At 41.4% G+C, this 22,469-nt stretch overlaps 1 protein-coding gene across 1 annotated transcript in view; it reads right to left on the reverse strand.

Moving 5' to 3' along the window:
- Nucleotides 1-10,386, reverse strand: part of Hpse2 (heparanase 2 (inactive)) — a 699,168-nt gene extending 688,782 nt beyond the window's left edge. The window contains exon 1 of the mRNA XM_039085865.2: nucleotides 9,939-10,386. The gene's annotated coding sequence lies outside the window, so the exon portion shown is untranslated. The remainder of the gene's footprint in view (nucleotides 1-9,938) is intronic.
- Nucleotides 10,387-22,469: the final 12,083 nt, after the last annotated feature.

Here is a 22,469-nt window from a genome sequence, read left to right on the forward strand (position 1 = left end):
ATGTCAAAGAGGGTAGTTAAGAACTTCCAAAACTACCCATTTTATTCTTAGTATTGTTGCTCTAACTTTATAAAAGTTCTATAAAAGACTTAAAGCAGAAATTATGCTGTTGATGCCAGTAATCGCTTCATACTTGATAGGTAACTTGACATTAGGTTCTTTGTCTATCACATGTTTTTAGTGTGTCGTAAACTTCTATGCTAAGTAGGAAGGCTCACACCTAAAATTCAACCATTGGAGAGGCAAGAGCAACAGGAATGCACGTTTGAAGGCTGCCTGGGCTACAGAGTCAAATCCTATCTCTGAAAGAACTGTAAAGAACTGCCAGGAATGGTGACACCCTTGAACTTAGGGAGCAAAAGCAGGAGGATACAAGGCTAATTTGGGCTACACAGCCAGACCTTATCTTTAAGGGGAAAAATCACAAGGCATTTTATTAAAAAAGGAGAGGTGTCATACAAAAAACTACATGGCAAGATTTCTTTGAAAGCTTAAAAATGCATACTCTAAGATAGGTTTAAATTCAAGTCCCAGCTCTGCCATATGCTTCTGACAATACACAAATCACTTCGACTCCAATCTCCAGTTTTTTCACTAGCAAAATGGCCATGAGAACAATGATCCATGGGACTAGGTGAAAAAATGCAAATAAAAGCCCCAATCCAATAACTGGAAAATAGAGGTCCACAAAAAAACATTGTCCTCTTTTATTTTGATATGTTTAATATTACTCAATTTATAAAATTTTATTCGATCTGTACCGTAAGTACACCTTACATAAAGTAAGGCATACCTACAAATATACTTTGTAGATTTGTCTTCAGTCCCTAACCTCATGACCATAAGAGAACCAAGGCTTCTCAAAACTTTAATACTCACACAAATAATTTTTGAATCTCATTAAAATGCAGATTCGGATTCGATGTGTCCACTGATGTGCCTGGGATATTATGATTCTTATAAACCTTCAGATCCCACCAATGCGGGTCCAGTCACATCACTTTAAAAGGACAATGATCTAGCACATCTGCTATCTAGACAAGAATACAGAAAACAAAAAAGCAAAAAATAGGAAAAGACAAATTGTAGCTAAGTAAGTCACTTGTGATTATGCAGTTCAGAACAATTCCTACCTCTACCTCATGACCACTTCCTAGCTAAACAGGAAGCCAATAAATAAAACTGAGTTCTGTCTATTAAAAAGAAAACATGATGACTTGGAATTACTGGCCTTAGAAGTCAACAAAAGAAGTTAAAACCAAGTTCCTAGCCTGGGAGTAGCAGAGAGGGTACTTGCCTGTATGTGTAAAGCCTGAGGCTTGATAGCACCAACAGAAAAAATAAAGTAAGTAAGCACAACTCTGCTATGGTAACTATGTGACCTTGAACAAATTACATAGACTTTCTAACCTTCTGTTGGTCCATCAGCAAAGGTTAGTGTCAAAATAGCCACTTTGTATATTTTTTAGATTAAATATAGTGTATAAAAGTAGTCATAAGAATAGCAAATGTTCAATAAAAGAAAGGTTTGGTTACTACCAAGCAGTCATACCAGAAGGCCTTCTGCAATGGAAATAAAAAGGGTAATTATGAAATGTTTAAAAGTGGCTGTGTTCTAGGCATATGTTCCCTTTTTTAAAAAAAATACCTGTTTAATCTCTGCTTATATATATACTAGGCACTTGGGAAGCAAAGGCAGGTGGATCTCTGGGTTTGGGGCCAGCCTGGTCTACAGAGTGAGTTCTAGGACTTCCAGGACTACACAGAGAAAGCCTGTCTTAAAAACAAAACAAAGCAAAACAAAACAAAAATCTGCTAGACTTCAAGTTACCACAGCTAACTGAGTAAGTGTGAACTTGCAAGTCACAAAACTATGCTTTTCTCCTACTAACTGAACTCATATGAATTTCCTGGGTATTTACTGGACACCTGAAAAAAATAAATATTTGGAACATCAAACTTAAACAATTAATTAACTTTTTAATTGATAACAGAGCCAAATAGGAAAGAGTAAGAAAATGGCTCTTTTCCTAAAAAGTTGCATTATTCTTAATTGATATCATGGAAAGTAACAGGACATTAATACATTAATAAGCTATCTCAGAAAAATGCTACAAGAAAATTATATTCAGGAAGACTGGATGATTCTGAATTTTGAGATCAAGAACATTCTGATAGAGATTATATTAGCACAGAAGGAGGAGAAGTGAGAGAGTTTAGATTCTCAGTAAAAATTGAAGCCTTTGTTATTTGCCTATGGCACTATCTTTAACTAAGGAAGATTTCTAATTTGTAAATAAGATCCAGGATCTAATTTTAGACTGAAAGAAAAAGTCTACAATTTTCTGTTGAGTATTCTGGTTTATCAGACTAGCCAAGAACCCAATTCTTAAATGGTAGGTTTTGGCAAGTTCAAATTTAATGCGCAGAGGTGCTCCATAAGGAAACGTGAATGCCCAATATATGTAAGACAGAAGCATTTAATAATCTCCAGCTTTGCCACATATGGGGCTAACCCAGGACTCTTTCATTATGGGAAATCAAACTATGACAAACAAAACCCATGGGAAACTTAAAATGTATTCCTCCCCACTCAGAAACTGGCAAATCACCAGGGGAGACAGACTAAATAAGTTCTATATTTGCATGTTGCTGTCAGGGACTACACAGAGTAAATAAAACAGACGTGACTTTCTTAAAAAATCCCATACTCTGTATATGAAAACTCACACAAGCACATATTTTAAAGATGATGTCAGAAGAAATCCACAGGCCTCTCAGCATATCCTGTACGCACTGCTTCTAGCAACACAAAACTAGGCTGAGTGTGGCTGTGTACAAAGGCTGACAGGTCTGGAAGAGTTACATTCTTGAGTGGCTTTGATATTAACTAACATGACTTTGGAAAAGTCTCTTCACCTTTCTGGAATAGAAGTTCTTCAAAATCCTTTCCAAGTTTCAAATATTTAACATAAAAAAGGTTTTCCACAAGGAAGGGTATAGGCCTTATTGAACCAAAGCCGTAGGAGTGAGGAAGATATATTAAAGGCCCTGTAGTTCAAATGGCCTCGGTTGTATAGAGAGGGAACAAAGTAGACACTGAAATTCATGTGCATTCCCAAACCTCACTCAGCTAATGACTGCCTCAGCTTTTACTCCCACACCTTTCATGAGCAGTTGAAGGATGACACACACTTTCCAAAGTGCCTAGAACCTCCTAAAATAGTGCCACCACCTGAGGACCAAGCACTCAGAGACAAGCCCATGGCACACATAAGCCCATGGAGGACAAACCGTAAAATGATCAATAGATTTTTGACAAGGGTGCCAAAACCAGTCAATGAGGAAAGTTTTTTCAACAAGTAGTGCTTGGAAAATGCTGTCTGTGTGTGAAAAGATGAAGCTAATATTAAGGTGAAGCTCAGTGGCTGAAGTTTTCAAAATCTGAGGTCGTATGCTCAGGCCCAGGCTTTACCTTATGAGAAACTCTTACAGCCTTAGACTTGGCAGTACTTCCTTGATTATGACCCTAAATACACAAGCAAAAAAAATGAGTAAGATGTATTTATTTAAAATTAAAAACATTTTTATACTGCCAAGAGAGAGAGAGGACAACCTAAAGAGTGGCCAAACATCTTTGAAAATCAGACATCTAATGAGAGTTTATTGTCTAGAATATTGAAGGAACTCTTACAACTCTACGAAATTTCTAAAAATGGAGGATAGACTTTAGACATTGCTCCAAAAATAAATAAGATCCAAATAAGCATGTGAAAGAATGCTCAAATTATTCATTACAAAACACAAATATCAAGGCTACACCGAGACACCACTTCACACCCATTAGTATTATATAATAACAACAATGAAACAGAAATCAAATATTGGCAGAGATAGAAAATTATAATCTTCATACACTGTTTATGGAAATAAGAAATGCTGATATGGAAAACAGTTTGTAAGTTCTTCAAAGTTAAACATAAACCATATGATCAACAGTTCCACTTTTTATATTCAAAATAATCAAAACCAGATTCAAACAGACTGCTACCTAACTGTTCACAATAGCCAAAAGGTGAGGACAGCTGAAAGAGACAAATTAGGCACATACAATGCAAGAGTCTTCCGCCATAATCAACAAGTCCTGGCACTGAGGGCGTGGCAGTGGCAGAGCATGTGATCCACATACACAAGGCTCTGACGGACGAGTTACGTGAAGACTAACCACTCTTCCTTCGCCCTGGTGAACCTTATGGTTAATAGCATTGTCAACTCCAGGGGATTTCGAATCACCATGTAAACACATTCTGGATATATGTCTGTGAAGGTTTTCTAGATTAGGTTCACTGAAGTGGGAAGACCCACTCTAAATGCGGGCAGCAGCATTCCTAGGGCTGGCCCCTAGATGTGTGAAAGGGAGAAACTGCTGAGTTCCAAGTATCCCACTGCCCTCTACTACTTCCTAACTGCATATGCAAAGGAACGAGCTGCCTCAAGCTCCCCACAACTTTCCCGCCGTAATGGACTGTACAAAAATGAAAGCCAAAAGGAACCCTTCCTTCCTTCCTTCCTTCCTTCCTTTCTTCCTTTCTTCCTTCCTTCCTTCCTTTCTTCCTTCCTTCCTTCCTTTCTTCCTTTCTTCCTTTCTTCCTTCCTTCCTTCCTTTCTTCCTTCCTTCCTTCCTTCCTTTCTTCCTTCCTTCCTTCCTTCCTTTCTTCCTTCCTTTCTTCCTTCCTTCCTTCCTTTCTTCCTTCCTTTCTTCCTTTCTTCCTTTCTTCCTTTCTTCCTCCCTCCCTCCCTCCCTCCCTCCCTTCCTTCCTTCCTTCCTTCCTTCCTTCCTTCCTTCAACTGCACTACTCAGCTGTTTTGTCACAACAATAAGACAGATAACTAATGTGGCATTAATGTTAAAAGAAAGAGCTTATCCTAAACAATGTCAAAGATCTCGTCTAATTCTGTAGCCCTGGGCAAGGGGATTATTGTTGAAATATGAGGCAAATGACCTGATGTCCTAAAGTCTTCTTAAGATCCTAGATCAACAGACCTGATGATTTCTAACTCCTAACTAGGAAAACGGAGTCCTTGAGGGGCTGAAGAAATGGCTCACCAGTTACGTATTGTTGTGCACACGGCTGCTGCAGAGGATCCAAGTTTGGTCCCCAGCCCTCACATCAGACACCTTACCTGTAACCCCAGATCAGGTGACATGATGCCCCGTCTGTCCTCCAATGGTACCAGTAAGCATGTGCACATATCCCAGCATAGACACGCACAAGTATACAAGTACAAATAGTTTAAAAATAGAACAAGACTGGGCGTGTTTGTGCACACCTGTGATCCCAGCGGAAGCAAGTGTATCTCTCTGAGTTCAAGGGCAGTCTGGTCTGCAGAGCAAGTTTCAGGACTGCCAATACTACATAAGAGAGACACCCTACCTCAAAACATAAAGTAAAATAAATTTAAATTAAACAAGTCACTTTTTGAAAAGAAATTAATCAATCCCGAGAATGCTTATTTTTAGCAATCCTTCAAAATGAGGTTTTGGTCTGTTATATGTGAAAAGGCTAAAAGTAATTATTAAAAGAAACAAAAGTGGGGCTGGGGATTTAGCTCAGTGGTAGAGCGCTTACCTAGGAAGCACAAGGCCCTGGGTTCGGTCCCCAGCTCCAAAAAAAAGAACCAAAAAAAAAAAAAGTAATTAGAGCTAGATGAGCCCTAAAGAAGCCCGCTTGCTTATGAGTATTCTGTTCCCAGAGAGAATATTGTGAAAGAATTAATTTTAAGTAGGAATAAAGGGTAAAAGAGTTTACAAGGTCAATGTTACAATAATATGAAATTGAGCTCACAGAGGATGGCTCAAAAATCAGAGCTCCTAATTCACAGTAATCTGATCTGGGAGGCTGCGACCCACACCCCACCACTACCATGCACATACTCAGTATGTATTTAAGAACTGTCATTAAATCTAAAGATGAAGCAAACGAAAAACTGAAACAGTAATAGATGGAGGAAGTAGCTGAAAGGAGAGCAAGGCACCTCTGTAATGCAGAATGATCTCATATGTGAATGTGAATCGCATGCCAAATGTTCAAAGTCAGAGCTGAAAACACTCTCAGAGCAGTAAGGCGAGCCTTCACCGAGACAGTAAGACTTCTATACTCTAACTACTTCGCCATTCTGACTGTATCTCAAAAGATGAGTATGCACAGTGGTACATTTTTAAAGTGCTTCATGTTTTCCCTATAAAGAGAAATTTGGATGTGTTATGGGTTAAAATACATTTTAAACCTTATTCTGAAACTGAAGCTGAGAACATGGTGCAAAGAAGTTAATCCCCAGCGCCACCACCTCCCAAAAAAAATTGAGATTGTGTGCCCACTCCTAAAATAAATCTTAGAGAAATGAATAAAACTATTTGAACTTTGTACAAAAATGAAGAGTGAAGTGAACTAAGAGTCGTGTTCAAGTGAAAAAGACTTTTTTTTTTACAACTGCCAATTTTTAAAGAAAATATAGACAATGGAAAGGTGTGACTTTTAAAAACTTAAACAGTATCTGGCCGCAGAAAAATTACTAAAAATCACAAAACCAGAACATTAGGTTTTGATCAATAAACAATGCCAGACGATAACCAACTAGGAGCAATAAGAAGAAAACATGTGCAAGGCAGGTCCAACAGATAAAGACAGAAATGAGCACAAGTGCACTGGGCAAAAAGCTTTTACAAATCTGCAGGAAAATGCTGGTACTGGTCCAACACTAATGGACAAGACTAATTAGCACATAAATCCAAAACAGAGTCAGGCTTCCTCATCAAGCTTTATCTCCTGGCAAAACCACTAGGGCAAGAATATACCTTACTTCAGAATCGTTATCTCAGTGAAATACAACAGCAGTATCTGATAAGAGAACTCCATTTTTTAAAAAGTACATCCAATACAATTTCACATTAAGCCAGGCATCATGCTATGGGAAGTGCAGGCTGGAAAATTAGGAGCTCGATGCCATTTTCAGGTATATGAGGCCATTATGAACTACATGAGACCAGACAAAGCTACAGCAGACCAGCCTAAGCTACAGGAGACTTTGTCTTAACCTGCTCCCTAACAAAGAAAAAATATATAAATCAACAGTTTTCAAGATTCACAATGGGGAATTAATGAAATTAGCAGACTTCAGCCTTAGACTGCCCTGGTTTGACCCTTACTCTGATGAAGAGAAAGTGTTTGCGTATGTCCCTCAAGAAATTAAGCACATGCTTTGCCATTATGATAAGCCCCACTCCAAAAGCTTCTCATTTTTAAAACTATACATATCACATATATCACCAATATTTATTACACTTCACCAACAGCACAAGCAGAAAGAGCATGAACTCTAACACACTGTAAATACGAGGGGAAACTGTAGTTCAGTAACACATTTAAAAAGCCAAGAAGTGCTTCAGGAGTTTTTTAAAAACATGAAATTCTATCCCTAGAGATATTTTAGGTAATGTATTAGTTTATTTTCCTGATGCTTAGAATAAAATGCCCAGACTAAAGAAACTTAAGGAGGTTCTGGGAACACCAAGAAAAAGAACAGATTTTAAGAGCCAGAGGACCAGGCAGCCTGCTGTCAGATTACACCTCCTAGAAATGACCAGAGAGCTAACCACACACAGTACCACAACACGGCTGCCTAACCACGACCAAACAGTGGCGACACTAGCTGACATGCTAAAGTGTAAGGGAGAAAATCACAGGGCCCACACCTAGACAAAGAATGGCAAAGACTGCAGAGACAGAGAGAATTAAGTCTTCCCCGAGGATGAGGCCTCTGATTAGCTATATAATTAGTATATATATATGTATATATATATATATATATATATATATATATATATATATATATATATATATATATATATATATATACTGTAGCTGTCTTCAGACCCACCAGAAGAGGGCATCCGATCTCATTACAGATGGTCGTGAGCCACCATGTGGTTACTGGGATTTGAACTCAGGACCTTTGGAAGAGCAGTCAGTGCTCTTAACCACTGAGCCATCTCTCCAGCCCAAGCATAAGGGTCTTATTCAGGTCCCCAGCACGAGTGTAAAAAGTCCTGTCCCTGCACCATAGACCTGCAACCTTTCAGGAGGTAGAAGGGATAGAGCTAGGCAGATCCTTGGAGCTCACTGGTCAGCTGTAACTCCAGATAACGGGATCTGGTTGCCTTCTTCTGACTTCTGTGGCTACTGCATGCATATGCTGCCCTTACATGCAGGCAAAATACTCGTACACATAAAAAGAAATAAATAAAATTTTAAATAGATTTCTTTTAAAAGTAAGGTGGGGAGGCTAGAGATATGCCCAGCTGGCTCGGCAGTTCAGAGCATGAACTACTCTCCCAGAGGACCAGACAGCAATTCGAAGCACCCATATCAGGGTCACCCGTAACTCCAGCTTCAGGAGATCCAACTTCTTTTTCTGGCCTCAGTGAGCACTTTCAGTCACATGCTTAACTGCACACACACACACACACACACACACACACACACACACACACAATTTAAAAAGAAAATTTTAAAAGCTAAAATTAAATTTAAAAAAACATAAGGGGAGGATGAATCCAGGAAGACACCTAGATAGATGTCAACCTCTGGCTTCCACATGCACCTATGCCTTTACACGAATGTGTACACACACATACCACATGCACCAAAAAAAAAAAACTGATTAATTAAAATGGAAAATTTGAAGCATCTAAAATTAATTAGTTTAAAGTCATACAGATAAATAATAGAAGAACCGGGATAAAAAATACAGATCGGGGTTGGGGATTTAGCTCAGTGGTAGAGCGCTTGCTAGGCAAGGCCCTGGGTTCGGTCCCCAGCTCCGAAAAAAAGAAAAGAAAAAAAAATACAGATCATCTAGAATCTGTGTTCTTAGGGGCCACATTATACAGCCTCTCAGCGGAACAGAATAAAGGTACTATTCACCTATACAATAAATCATTAAATATATATTAAATTATGTTCATGGATTCTAGAACCTATTGACTCTTAGGATACAAGCTCTTGGTGGCATCAAGAGCCTTGGGTAAGATGAATAAGGGACGGAATTAGTGTCTACTACATTCTTCGTCACATTTCCCACCATGGATGCCTTGAAGCTAAGAATCCAGACTTACCGGGGAAAAATAAAGAAACCAGTAGAGTTCTGTCAGCTGTATGATCAGAAAGTTAGGTGACCCCCACCCCCAACCCACAGCCATTTACTCCTCAAGACATCTGTGGAGAAATAAGTACAGTGTAGACTGTAATCCCAGATACTCTAGACTTCTGGGCTGGAGAATCTTTTGATCCAAGAGATCAAACAGCAGCCACACAGCAATATATTTTTAAGTAGTGATAAAGTATTAAATATGCTGTTTATGCCCAATGTAGCTCACAGACCACCAGAATTCTAATGTTAAGAATTCCTGGTTTAGGACCAACAAGATTAGGTAAAGCATTTTGCCAAGAAACCCTGGTGACCTGATGACCTGCTGACCCACATGGTGGAAGTAAAAACCTGAACCCTTCAGGTTGTTCTCTGACCTCTAGGGCATAGTGTGGCGCCTACAGAGAGAGACAAGCACGTACGTGAACATGATATAATTTTTAAAGGAACAAATTTCCTGAAGTGAAGAAGAAACAGGGGAAGGAGAATTTGGGGAGCCAGAATGGAAGAATGGGTGGGAGGAATGGACTGGTCAAGTCGAGCAAGCAAGAAACTAATCTGTCTGGGCTCCAGCTAGGGAAAAAGCTTGGACTAGCTATTCTACGGCGAGTTTTCAGTACCAGTTTGTAACGGGATTCTTAGGTTGGGTCCTACTCTTTCATCTATCCTCAGTTCCACAACAGGTCACCTGGGTGCAGTAACTGAGGGTCCTCAAAGAGGGTGGTACTCACCCGCCTTCTGTCCACCCGCTGCTCTCTGTCCCTCCCAAGGATGGCGCTTCTGTCACTGGAGGCCTTCCGTCTCCTCTCTCAGGGGACTCAGGCCCCTCCCAACTGCTGGAAGACGAAAAGGACACCGCCGGTGCCCTCTGTGCCCGAGGAGCCTTCTTTATTTGAAGATGGAATTTTCTCACTCCTCCCGGTATTACGCTTGGGTTTTCTCCTCAGAGGCCAAAGCCACACGGTGTCCAGCATGGCGGTCAGCACAGAACGACACCGCCTCTCATAGAGCCCTCACGTAGAAGGGCTGCTACCCTCAGGGGCTTCGGCCACATTGGCTGTCAAGCCTGCGGACTCTAGTCACAGAAGGTCAGGGCATAGGCCGAGCACATGGTTCCAGAACCGCGTTGAGCAGCGGACGACGAAGACCTGTGAGGAAACTCCCGACTTGCCTTGCGGTTCCGGAAGACCAACTTCCGGGATGTGGGGCGGTTCCGCCAGCGGCTGGCTGAACCCGCGTTGCCTTTCGGCCATTTCCAGGACAGTATGTCTCTACACTCGGGACTGACTGGCCGGAACCCCAGCCAAAATACTGGTTCATCAGCGAAGGGCCACAGAGGGGAACGCTAGGAGCAAAGCAGCCCCGGATTCAACCTGTGCTGGGGCCCTGCCTCCTTTCTAGTATAAGGATGAACTCTGGTGGTAAATCAGGGCTTTGCACAGACCCCATGAGAGAGTCAAACAGGAAGATACAAGATTCCCTGCCAGACCCCCAAATTCACTTCCTGACTAGAGTAGAAGACCATAGTCAGAAGTCTTTGTTCATACAGCAAATGTATTCTCAGTGCCTAGTGTTGAAGATGTGAGGATGGGTCCCGGAAGGGCCAGAATCCAAAGCCTTGTTAGGAAAGTCGCTAACTAAACTGGCATTTATAATTCAGATGTGCCCTAATGACAACGGGGTTGTATCTGTGTGACTGAAAATACTGTAGACTAAAATGATTTAATACACTTAATCTGCAGAATGTCGGTTTAGCAACTCTGGGCAGCCATAGTGGATGTGAATGAGCAGCAGAGAGAGAATCATACTGTGGCCTCTATCAAGAAATTCAACTCAGGGGGGTTAGGGATTTAGCTCAGTGGTAGAGCGCTTGCCTAGCAAGCGCAAGGCCCTGGATTCAGTCCCCAGCTCCGAAAAAAAGAAAAAAGAAATTAATTAATTAATTAATTAATTAATTCAACTCAGGGGTACCTGAAGTCCATCTGGAAGAGTACACCTCAGAGCCTTTGGTGGCCTCTCGGTTGCACGTGCGTCCTTGATTTCCTCCACAGAAAAAAAGTTTCAGAGGGGGTGAGGATGTGATTTGAAATACCCCTATAGTTTCAAGTATTTGATTACCTAGTACCCAGGGTGGTGACACTTTTGGGGGTAGGAAGGCTTTTAGGTTTCAAAGCTCTGCACCATTCCCCAATTTCCTCTCTTTAGTTTATGCTTGTGGTTCAAGATGTGAGCCTTCAGCTTCCTGCCCCTGCTGACTGACATGCCTGTACTCCATTCTAACCTTACGGAATCATAAGCCCAAAGTAAATGTTTCTCTATAAGCTGCCTTGGTTGTGGTGTTTTATCACGGCAATAAACAGAGTAACTTATACACAGAGTGAGACAGAGTATTGGCTAAGCATTTGGCAGTTGAAGAAAGTCGAGATGAGGCGTAGGCGGGAGAGGAAAGCCCTGAAATGACTCAGTTGCAGCTAGATCCATGACTTGGGACTTTGAAGCTACCTAATCCGCCACTAATTTGGGATATTATAAAGTGTTGCTGGTAGATTCCTTTGTCATATCAACAAAATTCTGTTCTTGATGAGGAAACATTTAAGGTTCACCATGTTAGCTTACAAATTCAGGCAGGGGGGCTAGTGGAAATAAAACTGCTCAGAGGAATACTTAACATATACATAGATTACAAGGATGCTTGTGACGTAGTTCATGTGGACTTAAGACATAGTCCATTACCCATTTTCAGCCTTGTTTAAGATGTTTCTCAGAAAAGGGAATTCAGCACTTTCACAGATGGTCTGCCTAGTTATGTCAAAATTCCTATGTGTCTGCCAAAAATTTTAAAAAAAAGGAAAGAAAAGAAAATCAGAACCTTTTAATCTCCCCTCTATTTCCTAGTTAGCTGTTCTGTCACAATGCCATGTATTGTGAGCCCATTAAAAATAAAAATTAACAATAAAATAGCCAAACACGATGGCTGTACTTCTCTGATCCCAGCACTTGGCAAATTGAAGCAGGAGGATAACAAGTTCAAGATCTGCATGAGAAACACAGCAAGACCCTTCTAAAAAGAATCAGTCTAATGAATATGTGTATCACTTTTCACTGCCACAAAGTCAAAACAGCATAAACGAAACTGTCATGAGGTGCAAATATCTATATAGTGAATGCTGGATGCCAGGAGACGGGGATGTGTCATAACATAAGGCACAAGACTTCAACTCAATATGAGGAAAATAACTGGAAGCATCTTGAAGAAGGTTCTAAGATGAAATCTGAAGGATAATATGAAAGTGCTTTTCTTTTGAAAGATTGCTTTTGTAACATGAGTTTCATGGATAAGGACTAGAAACCAATTGCCATGTTTAGAGAGAAATGAAATTTAGCTTATTCATCACACTTTCAAAACAAATGGAGTATTTTTTAAAAGAAAAATCAAGTAGAATAAAGTCCTAGAAAGCTGTCCATTGTCAATAAACAAGCTTAAGGGGGTGATTTTTTAAGCAAAGGGAGAAAAATGGGGGGGTGTGGGGGTCCACGCAGAGGCAGTGATATGTGGCAAAACTTAAGACACGAGAACATGCAACCAATAGAAGAAACTGGAAAATGTGTTCAAGATGGCTGACTCCTGAGGCAATGGAGGCAAAGAAGATTACTAATGCATGCCTTTGATCCCAGCACTGGAGAGGCAGAGACAGGTGCATCTCTATGAGTTGGAGTCTAGCCTGGTCTACTGACTAGTTCCAGGACAGCCAGAGCTACCCAGAGAAACCCTGTCTCAGGGCAGGAGGAGATTATTGGCTCTGTGACTAAAGAAATGCCTCAGTGGATAGGAGAATTGACTGCTCTTTCAGAGGATTGGGATTCAGTTCCCAAGAGCATACATAGTTGCCTTATAATTCCAGCTCCAGAGGATCTAAAGTATCCTTCTGACTTCCATGGGCACTGCACCCTGCTGGTACACATACATGCACGTAGGCAAAACACTCGTGCACATAAAATAATAATGCATTTTTTAAAAATAATATTGGCTCTGAATGTAGCTTATTCTCAGATCAAATCTGAGCTCTGCCACTTGCTAACACACAGAAATGAGGCAGAAGGTTAGAGAAAGTGACTTGGGAAGGACTTCGGTGGGCCCTGGTAAGTAGCTCACATTTCATTCTATGAGCACTAGAAAACCACTGGAAGGTCCAAAACAGAACAGTGAGTTTCAAATATTGCTCTGAAAAGTGTCAAAAATAATAATGGAGAACAGAAACAACAAAACAGGACCAGATACAGGCAAATTAAGTTTAAAGAAAGCAAGGCCACAATAGTGGGCTAACAAAATTCCTTATAAATATGTTTTCATTCCTGCTAATCAAAAGGAAAATGTTGTTAGTGATAACACTCACCTACACAAATAATGGTGGTTTGTCCAAATAATTCCAGTACATCACCAAGTCTTTCCTGCTGAAAACCTTTCCGTTTTGACAGGGTATTTACAAACCCATTCTGCCCGGCAGCAGATAACATGCAAACTAAAGTGCTATGTTCCTTCATGGAAATGCCTTTCTGTGGTCGAACGCAGGGTTGTCCTTGGATCCCATACCCTTGCTTCCACAGATAATAGACAGAGAGTCACTTGACTTTTCAACTTAAAAAGGCACTGGAAAGATCGAGGGTGTGACTCAGTGGCACACGTGTAGCACTCACAAGATGTGGGTTTCAATTCCCAGAAAAAAAAATATTTTAAGGCTCAATTTTGGAAACACTGTAGCTGTTTTTTCCTAGTTAAGCAAGTATTTCTCAGATCTCACTCCAAAACAGTTATGAGATTCTGTTTCGACCTCTGATAAATAAACTCATTCAAGGTGCCTGCCACCTACCCCTTCACTCCAGCCCAATTTTCCTTTTCCTACTAAACCAGGAAGTACAACTCTTACTTAACGTGCCTCTTCCAAGACTGTATCACACAAAGCACAACTCTTTTTTTTTTTTTTTGGTTCTTTTTTTTTTCGGAGCTGGGGACCGAACCCAGGACCTTGCACTTCCTAGGCAAGCGCTCTACCACTGAGCTAAATCCCCAACCCCAAAGCACAACTCTTATCCCTTCACATGGTCTACATCTGTTTTGACCCCGGTTGCTCTCTCCTCAACTAGTCTTCCTACATTTTCTTATTTTCCACAATGGGGGTGACTGGAGACTTTTCAAGTATGGAGAATTCTTTGCCAGAATTCTTCTCTGGGGGAAAAGATAGCATGTAACTATGCACGTAATTCAGCTTCAGATCCTGGGCAACTCGTGTTATCTAGATGTAATCCTAGCTCTGCCTCCTGTTTCCTATGTGTCATGGGCTCGTTCTAATGGAGCTAATGAGAGAGCACTACTGCATAAGATCTCTGTGAGTAATAAATGGGTTGATTTTTGAAAAACAGTGAATAATGTCAGGAATATTCTCAGAACACAGTATTAACTAATATCACATGCAACGCCCTGGAATCAAGAAGGGATGAGACAAGAAAGGTCTTTTTTCAAGCCATCCAGAGACTGCCCCACCTAGGGATCCAGCCCATCTGTGGACACCAAAGCCAGACACTATTGCTGATATCAAGAAGCACTTGCTGACAGGAGCCTGGTATGACTGTTCCCTGAGAGGCACTACCAGCACCTGATCAAATCAATGCAGATTCAGATACTCACAGCCAACCATCAGACTGAGTCCAGGACCCCAATGGAAGAGCTAGAGAAAGGACTGAAGGAGCTGAAGGGGATTGCAACTCTATAGGAAGAACAACAATATCAACTAACTGGACCACCCAGAGCTCGCAGGGACTAAACCACAAACCAAAGAGCACACATGGAGGGACTCATGGCTCCAGCTGTATATGTACCAGAGAATGGCATCAATGGAGGAAAGCCCTTGGTCCTGTAGAGGCTCGATGCCCCAGCATAGGGAAATGCTAGGGTGGTGAGGAAAGAGTGAGTGGATGGGTGGGGGAGCACCCTCATAGAAGAAGGGGGAGAGGGAAGGGAAATAGGGGATTGATTTGTGAAGGGGAAACCAGGAAGGGGGATAGCATTTGAAATGTAAATAAATAAAATAACCAATAAAAAGGGGGAAAGAAGCTGGTCTAGGAGCATGGGGGGTTCTAGAAGCAGTTAAGAAGGCAGGTATGGGGGTTGGGGATTTAGCTCAGTGGTAGAGCGCTTGCCTAGGAAGTGCAAGGCCCTGGGTTCGATCCCCAGCTCCAAAAAAAAGAACCAAAAAAAAAAAAAAAAAGAAGGCAAGTATGGCAAAAGATTGGAGACCTGATGGGTGGAGTGGTAGTCACCAAAGTTGAGATCCAGGTAAAGGCCACATTCAGCAAAGCTTTCTGGGTCCCTGAAACATGGATGACTTTATTTTAAGTGCTGTAGGAAGCTACTGAAGTTTTAAAGCAGGTAAGTAATATCAATCCTATCAAATCTATGTTTTAAGAAACCTTCTGGATGTCTAACCTAGCCAAAGGGCAAAGGTTCCCTGCTAATAGAATTTTAGCCTAAGAACTTTCAGGTCCCAAAAAGCCATCTCCAAAGTTCCTCCCTGGTTCAACAATCCACAGCTCTGTGCTAAATTTAAAATGAAGAGACTTGGGTTTTCAACCACTCATGCTACACACAGAGCTACAGCCCTTTATCCCGCTGCACCATTGAATTGGAATGGGTGAGTCATGCCTAATAAACACTATTAATTGTTCTTGCTTCTTGCCTCCAAATTCCCAAATGCTAATCGACAGGTTTCTCCTAATGAAGTGTCCAAAACCAAACACAGCATCCCAGGTGCCACCTGTCATCACGGCCAGTGGAAAGAGCCATTATTCCCCTGCTTTATGACAAGAGGCCAGTGTCATAATTTTCTCACGATATCACACAGCAAGCATGTATATGACCTGCTGTTCAGCAGCACCCTGGGGTCTCTGCAACCACTACTATTTTGCAGATGTTGCCCTCCCTGTAAAAGTTTTTCCTTCCAATTACTTTCCCCCAAGTACCTGTCCTTGACTTTGTTCCAAGTTGAGTGTCATTCCCTCTGCCATATTCCTAATGTTTTACATTTCTTTGGCTTTGCCCGAGGTTCTGCAACATGTCTTCTTTTAAAGTCATCTGAGAATTTCATTAGCATATTTGTGAACAGGATGTGGCTAGAAAAGAATCGTTGGGGGAATCTTTCTCCTGTTTACTTATTAGCTAGGTACCGTACCTAGAAATCACAAATAAGAATAAAGAATTGATCCTGAGAGACACAGCCAGAATACAGCAAATACAGAGGTGAATGCCAGCAGCAAACCACTGAACTGAGAACAGGACCCCCGTTGAAGGAATCAGAGAAAGAACTGGAAGAGCTTGAAGGGGCTCGAGACCCTTTATGAACAACAATGCCAAGCAACTAGAGCTTCCAGGGACTAAGCCACTATCCAAAGACTATACATGGACTGACCCTGGACTCTGACCTCATAGGTAACAATGAATAGCCTAGTAGGAGCACCAGTGGAAGGGGAAGCTCTTGGTCCTGCTAAGACTGAACCCCCAGTGAACGTGATTGTTGGGGGGAGGGCAGCAAGGGGGGAGGATGGGGAGGGGAACACCCATAAAGAAGGGGAGGGGGAGGGATTAGGGGGATGTTTGCCCGGAAACCGGGAAAGGGAATAACATTCGAAATGTAAATAAGAAATACTCAAGTTAATAAAAAAAAAAAGAAAGAAAGAAAGCCTGGTGCTGTTTAACATCCAATTGGTCATCAAAACAAACAAACAAAAAAAAAAGAATAAAGAATTGATAAAAAAAAAGAAGAGGAAAAGTGAGGGAGAGGGGGAAGAAGAAGGGAGGGAACACTAAAAATCTAAAAATGTCTAAGGGCATTTTAAGTACAGCATGTAAAACTATATATGTAAATGAACAAATTACAGTAGATAGTATGGTTCTGACACAGTGTAAAATGTTGTGTGTAGTGGATAAATCTTGATGAGCTGAGTATTTAATCACTCTGTAGCTGCGCTTGCCAACATCTAAAGATTTTTCTGAAAAAAAACTAAGCGAGTTACTTCATATCTAATGCATAGTAAGCCTTCTGTCAAAGTAGTCGGATGGTTCCATACCATATCCCCAACTATGGTGGTTTGAATATGCTTGGCACATGGGAAGTGGCACCGTTAGGAGGTTTGGCTTTGTTGGAACACATGCGTGTGGTCTTGTTGGGGAAAGTGTGTCCCGTGGGGGTAAACTTTGAGAGCCTCCTCCTGGCTGCTTGTGGAAGACAGACTCCTTCAGGCCGCCTTTGGATCGAGATGTAGAACTCTTGGCTCCTCCAGCACTATGTCTGCCTGCATGATGCCATGTTTTCCACCATGATGAGAATGGCCTGAACCTCTGAAACTGTAAGCCAGCCCCAACTGAATTCTTTGCCTTTGTAAGAGTTGCCTTGGTCATGGTGCCTCTCCACGGCAATAAAACCCAAAGTAAGACGCTAACTTTAATTTTTTTATTTGCATGTATTCATTCCCTCCTGCCCATGTGTGTGTGTGCTTCTCTCTGTGTGTATTCACACGTGCATTCCAGCAACAACTTGCATGTGAGGTGAGATCAGAGGACAGCAATCAGGAGTCAAGTCTCTCCTCCCACCACTTGTTGGTTCCAGCGACTGAACTCCTCCCATTTTCAGACTTGACAGCAAGCACCCTCCTGCTGAGTCATCCTGCTAGCCCTATCTTCCTAACTTTTAAATAGTAAACTCTGCATCAGGGACAGACAGTTAAAAGTACGCTACCATCAAGAAAACAAGCAACAAATGGTGTTGATGTTACTTGGCCAGCAGTGGGAGACCTGGGGGGCTCATCCCTAGTAGAAATCTAGATATTTAATCAAAGGAACATAAGTCAGCATATCACAGAAATGCCTGAAAATGCCCATTTTTGCGTCTCTGTTCACAATAGCCAAGATATAGATCAGCCTAGTTGACCACTAGTTGATGAATGGGTAAACAAAGTGCGGTATATACACAATGGAGTATTATTTGCCCACAGAGGAAAAGAAGATAGTTTTCTAATACAATGCATGTGACTGGAAATCCTCACATGAAACAAAGTAGGCACAGGAAGATAAATACTCTATTTTCCTCCTATGTGGAATCTGGATTTAAATACACATATTATATGCATATGTGTCATGAGAGGAGGAAGGGAACTATTTGGGGTCAAGAAGATCCAGAGAGGGAAAGGAAAGAGGTGTCCAGAGACGTTAAAGGAAGGGGAAATTTGAGCAGTGCACAATACTAAACATGCTTGAGAGCATAAAAATCAAAATCCATCATCTGTATGCTGATATTTCTTAAAAGATTTATTTATTTTATGTATATGAATACACTGAGCTGTCTTCAGACACACCAGAAGAGGGCATCAGAGATGGCTGTGAGCCACCATGTGGTTGCTGGGAATTGAACTCAGGACCTCTGGAAGAACAGTCAGTGCTCTTAACCACTGAGCCATCTCTCCAGCCCTGTATGCTGATTTTAAAAAATAGCAAAGAAGGTGGCCTGGGAAGATGGCTCGGTGATTAAGAGCATGTACTTCTCTAGCAGAGGACTGGGGTTCGGTTCCCAACACCTGTCTCGGGTGCCTCATAACCACTAGTAAGTCCAGTTCCAGGGAATCCTACATACGCCTGTCTCCACAGGCACTCGCGCTGAAGTGCACAGTCTCCCCACACAGAAACACACGTGTATCCACACAATTAAAAATAAATATAAAAACCAATAAACTATAGGCTTTGGAGGGCTAGCAAGATGGCTTAACAGGTATAGTCTGACAATCTGGGACTAATCTGAGGATCCCTCACACTGAAAGGTGTCCTCTAACCTCCATATAAGCACCATGGCATACACAGCCACACATATATGAACACACAAAAATAGATAGATGTAAATACATCTCATTGTAGGCACAATGCAGATTCATTAATGGTGTAATTCACAGAATCACCCAACCAAATAGTTTTCTCGACCGTTATAAAGGTTGTAAGGATAAAGGGCGTGGTGCAGAGAATACATGTTAACAGATTGTCATTGGGGACATCACTAATACAGTTTCACAGCTGTAAAAGTACTATTAAAAGACATGGGAGACAGAAGGCAATATTTTCCTCGTTCTCCAAATTTATAAACTCCTGTTTCATTATATCTCATTTCGAGACATCATTTTCTAGACTCTTCTCCACAGTTTGAAGATACATCGCTCCATGTACTTTGACTATCTCCCTAATTCAGTAAGTGAGCGGTTTCCCTTCGTGCCTGTCTTCCTAGCAGAATCTAAGGTCAAGTGTGGCAAAGATGGTGCCGATGTAGAGCCCAGGACCCGGCACTTCGTGGGTTAACACATTTTTTGCAAGCAAAATGAGCAAGTGATGGCAGAAGCCAAAGAAAGCTTCCTAGTAAGTGTATTCTGAAACAGTGCGTGGATGGCATTGGATGGAGGTCAGTATTACATCCTCCCTCTCTCTAGGAAGTGGGGAATTACTACCTTACAAATGAGAAGGAGAGAGGACATTTGGTTTCTGGGAGCTATTTTTGTAGGCTCCTCCTTAGGACAATCAGGATTGCTGAACCTGCCCCCCCAAGGATCCCTGCCATTACAGCAGAGCTCAGGAAACCCAGTACTTTTCCAGGACCTCGCGTCAGCTAAAGGAAAAGTACTCGGTCTCTCTGATTATCTTCAACTGGGGGGTCATTAGCCCTTCCGTGCTGACTCACGAGGGGGCGGAGAGCTGAAAACTCATTTCACAGATGAGGAACTAGCCTCAGAAAACTAATTGATTTTCTAAGCCGAACACTTGTTTATAGATCTGATGAGACGTAGAACATGCTCACCCTTATCCCTCCCCCTCCCTCTTCCCCTCCTCTTCCCTCTCCCCCTCCCTCTTCCCCTCCTCTTCCCTCTCCCCCTCCCTCTCCTCCTCTCCTTCTCCCTTTCCCTATCCCTCTCCCTCTCTTCTCATTGTAAACTGACTTTTATGAGGGGCTACAATGTAGCTTGGCAGAAAAACTCACACTTTGTGTGCCTGAGGCATTGGTGGGGTACTTGAGAGCAGACAAGAGAGTGGATAAGAGCGAATGTGATTATTTTTGCAAGAATTTTCTGTTACATCAGAGAAAAAGATCTCAATGTGTTGAGCGGCAGAAAACAGTAGACTTTTGTAAATAACTAGAAAATATAAATATGCCATGAACCTGAGTGTGTGAGCGTTCCTTATCTACGTAGAATTCTTTTTAAAGAATATGCCTGAAGGTTACGCATTTATCTCTGGTTGTTCTACAAGTTATTTTATTCATGCTCTTCTGTGTTAAAACTTTATTATCGTGAGCACAGGATCCTCTTTTATCAGAAATCTAGGTTTTAAATTCCTAGTTTAATATTTCTGGAAGAATTCATTTTGTTTGCTGCTCCATTCTTCATGGTGGAAAGAACATGAACACTGAGTTCCCAAAATGACTTGCTGGCCGCTCACCCTAACCTGTAAAACGATGTAATTATTTTTGTTCCATAGGGATCTCATGGGCATCTACAGATGGATAAAGGTGGTAGGTGATACTCTCCGGCTTAATAAAGGTGCAAGAACCCTTATCACAAACTAGTGTCTCCCTGTTAGAGGGTTCGGTTGAGGAGGAAAGAAATTTGCCAGGAGGGACATGAGAGATCTTAGTGAGGATGTATAACTTTGGGTCCACATAGAGAGAAAAGCTTGAAAACTTGAAACTAGCACACACACACACACACACACACACACACACACTCACACATGCACACACAAACACACACACTCACACATGCACACACAAACACACACTCACACATGCACACACAAACACACACACATGCACACACAAACACACACACTCACACATGCACACGCAAACAAACACACTCACACATGCACACACAAACACATTCACACACACTCACACATGCACACACAAACACATTCACACACACACATGCACACACAAACACATTCACACACACTCACACATACACACACATACACACACTCACAACACACACATGCATGCACAATGGAAATAGAAGAGTTTATGCATTTGAAGAATTGTGAAAATATTTTGTTTTATATTTCCTTTTAATACTATTTTAATTTATTCTTTATTTTTTAACCTTTTATAAACTTATTTTGTAACTTCAAATATGTGGACTATACATATACCCCCCTCTTCTTCCACCAACCTCACCCCATGAGATCCCCACCCCCAGCCTGCTCCCTCTCAAATTCATAGCCTCTTTTTCTTTAGTTATTATTGTTAATAACTATAGTGTTATTGTATTATTAACATAATAATTATATTATTAATAACAAATAAATATATAAGTACAACTTGCTGAGTTTATTTAATATTGCTCATATGTATATGCGTTTAGAGCTAATGGGTAGGGACTGGATAATTGATCAGGGGGCTCATTCTCCTCTCAACAGACATTGATTTTTCTGTTGCTCTTCATCTAAGGGTAGGGCCCTGTGAGACTTCCCCAATGCACACGGTCATTTTTCATTTAGGTCAGGTTTCATTTAGGCAACCATACTGCTGAGATGTGATGGGTGGGATGCGGCTTCCCTGTCATACACAGAAAAACACTAACTGGCAGCCGGCATCTTGGTCCTTTGCCTCTTACAATCTTTCCTTCCCCTCTTCAGTAATGTTCCTTTAGCCTTAGTTAGTTGTATTATAGATGGGCCCCCATGCATTCTGACCTTTGTTTACAACTTTTATAAAACTAAAAAAAAATATGAATATTCCTAATAATAAAATCTGTTATCATGTGTTGAGCTCTTACCCTGTACCAAGTACATTGTCCCTTGTAGTCTTCGTGAGTGGAAAAAAAATGAGATTATATCTGGGTGATTTTATGACAGTCACATGATTAATGGGTAGTGGAGCCCAAGAAAAGGCTGGAGAGGTGGCTCAACAATTAAGAGCACTTGTTCTTCCAGAGTTCAAAGTTCAGTACCCAGCACCCACATGGAGCAGCCCACAAGCGTCTATAACTCCAGCTCCAGAAGGTCTTCCTGCCTCCACCTACCTGACGTGCACACATATGCACACAGGCAAATGCACAAATAAAGCCGTGTAAAATCTAAAAACACACATGTGGTCTAAGAGAAAAAGAAAAGGTCTGACTGATGGGAGCTGAATAGAACGTGTTTATCAGCAGCTGCTGAGGAGGTTGACCTAGAAAAGGAG

Source organism: Rattus norvegicus, chromosome 1, assembly GCF_036323735.1.
Source record: "Rattus norvegicus strain BN/NHsdMcwi chromosome 1, GRCr8, whole genome shotgun sequence".
Classification (NCBI taxonomy): Eukaryota; Metazoa; Chordata; class Mammalia; order Rodentia; family Muridae; genus Rattus; species Rattus norvegicus.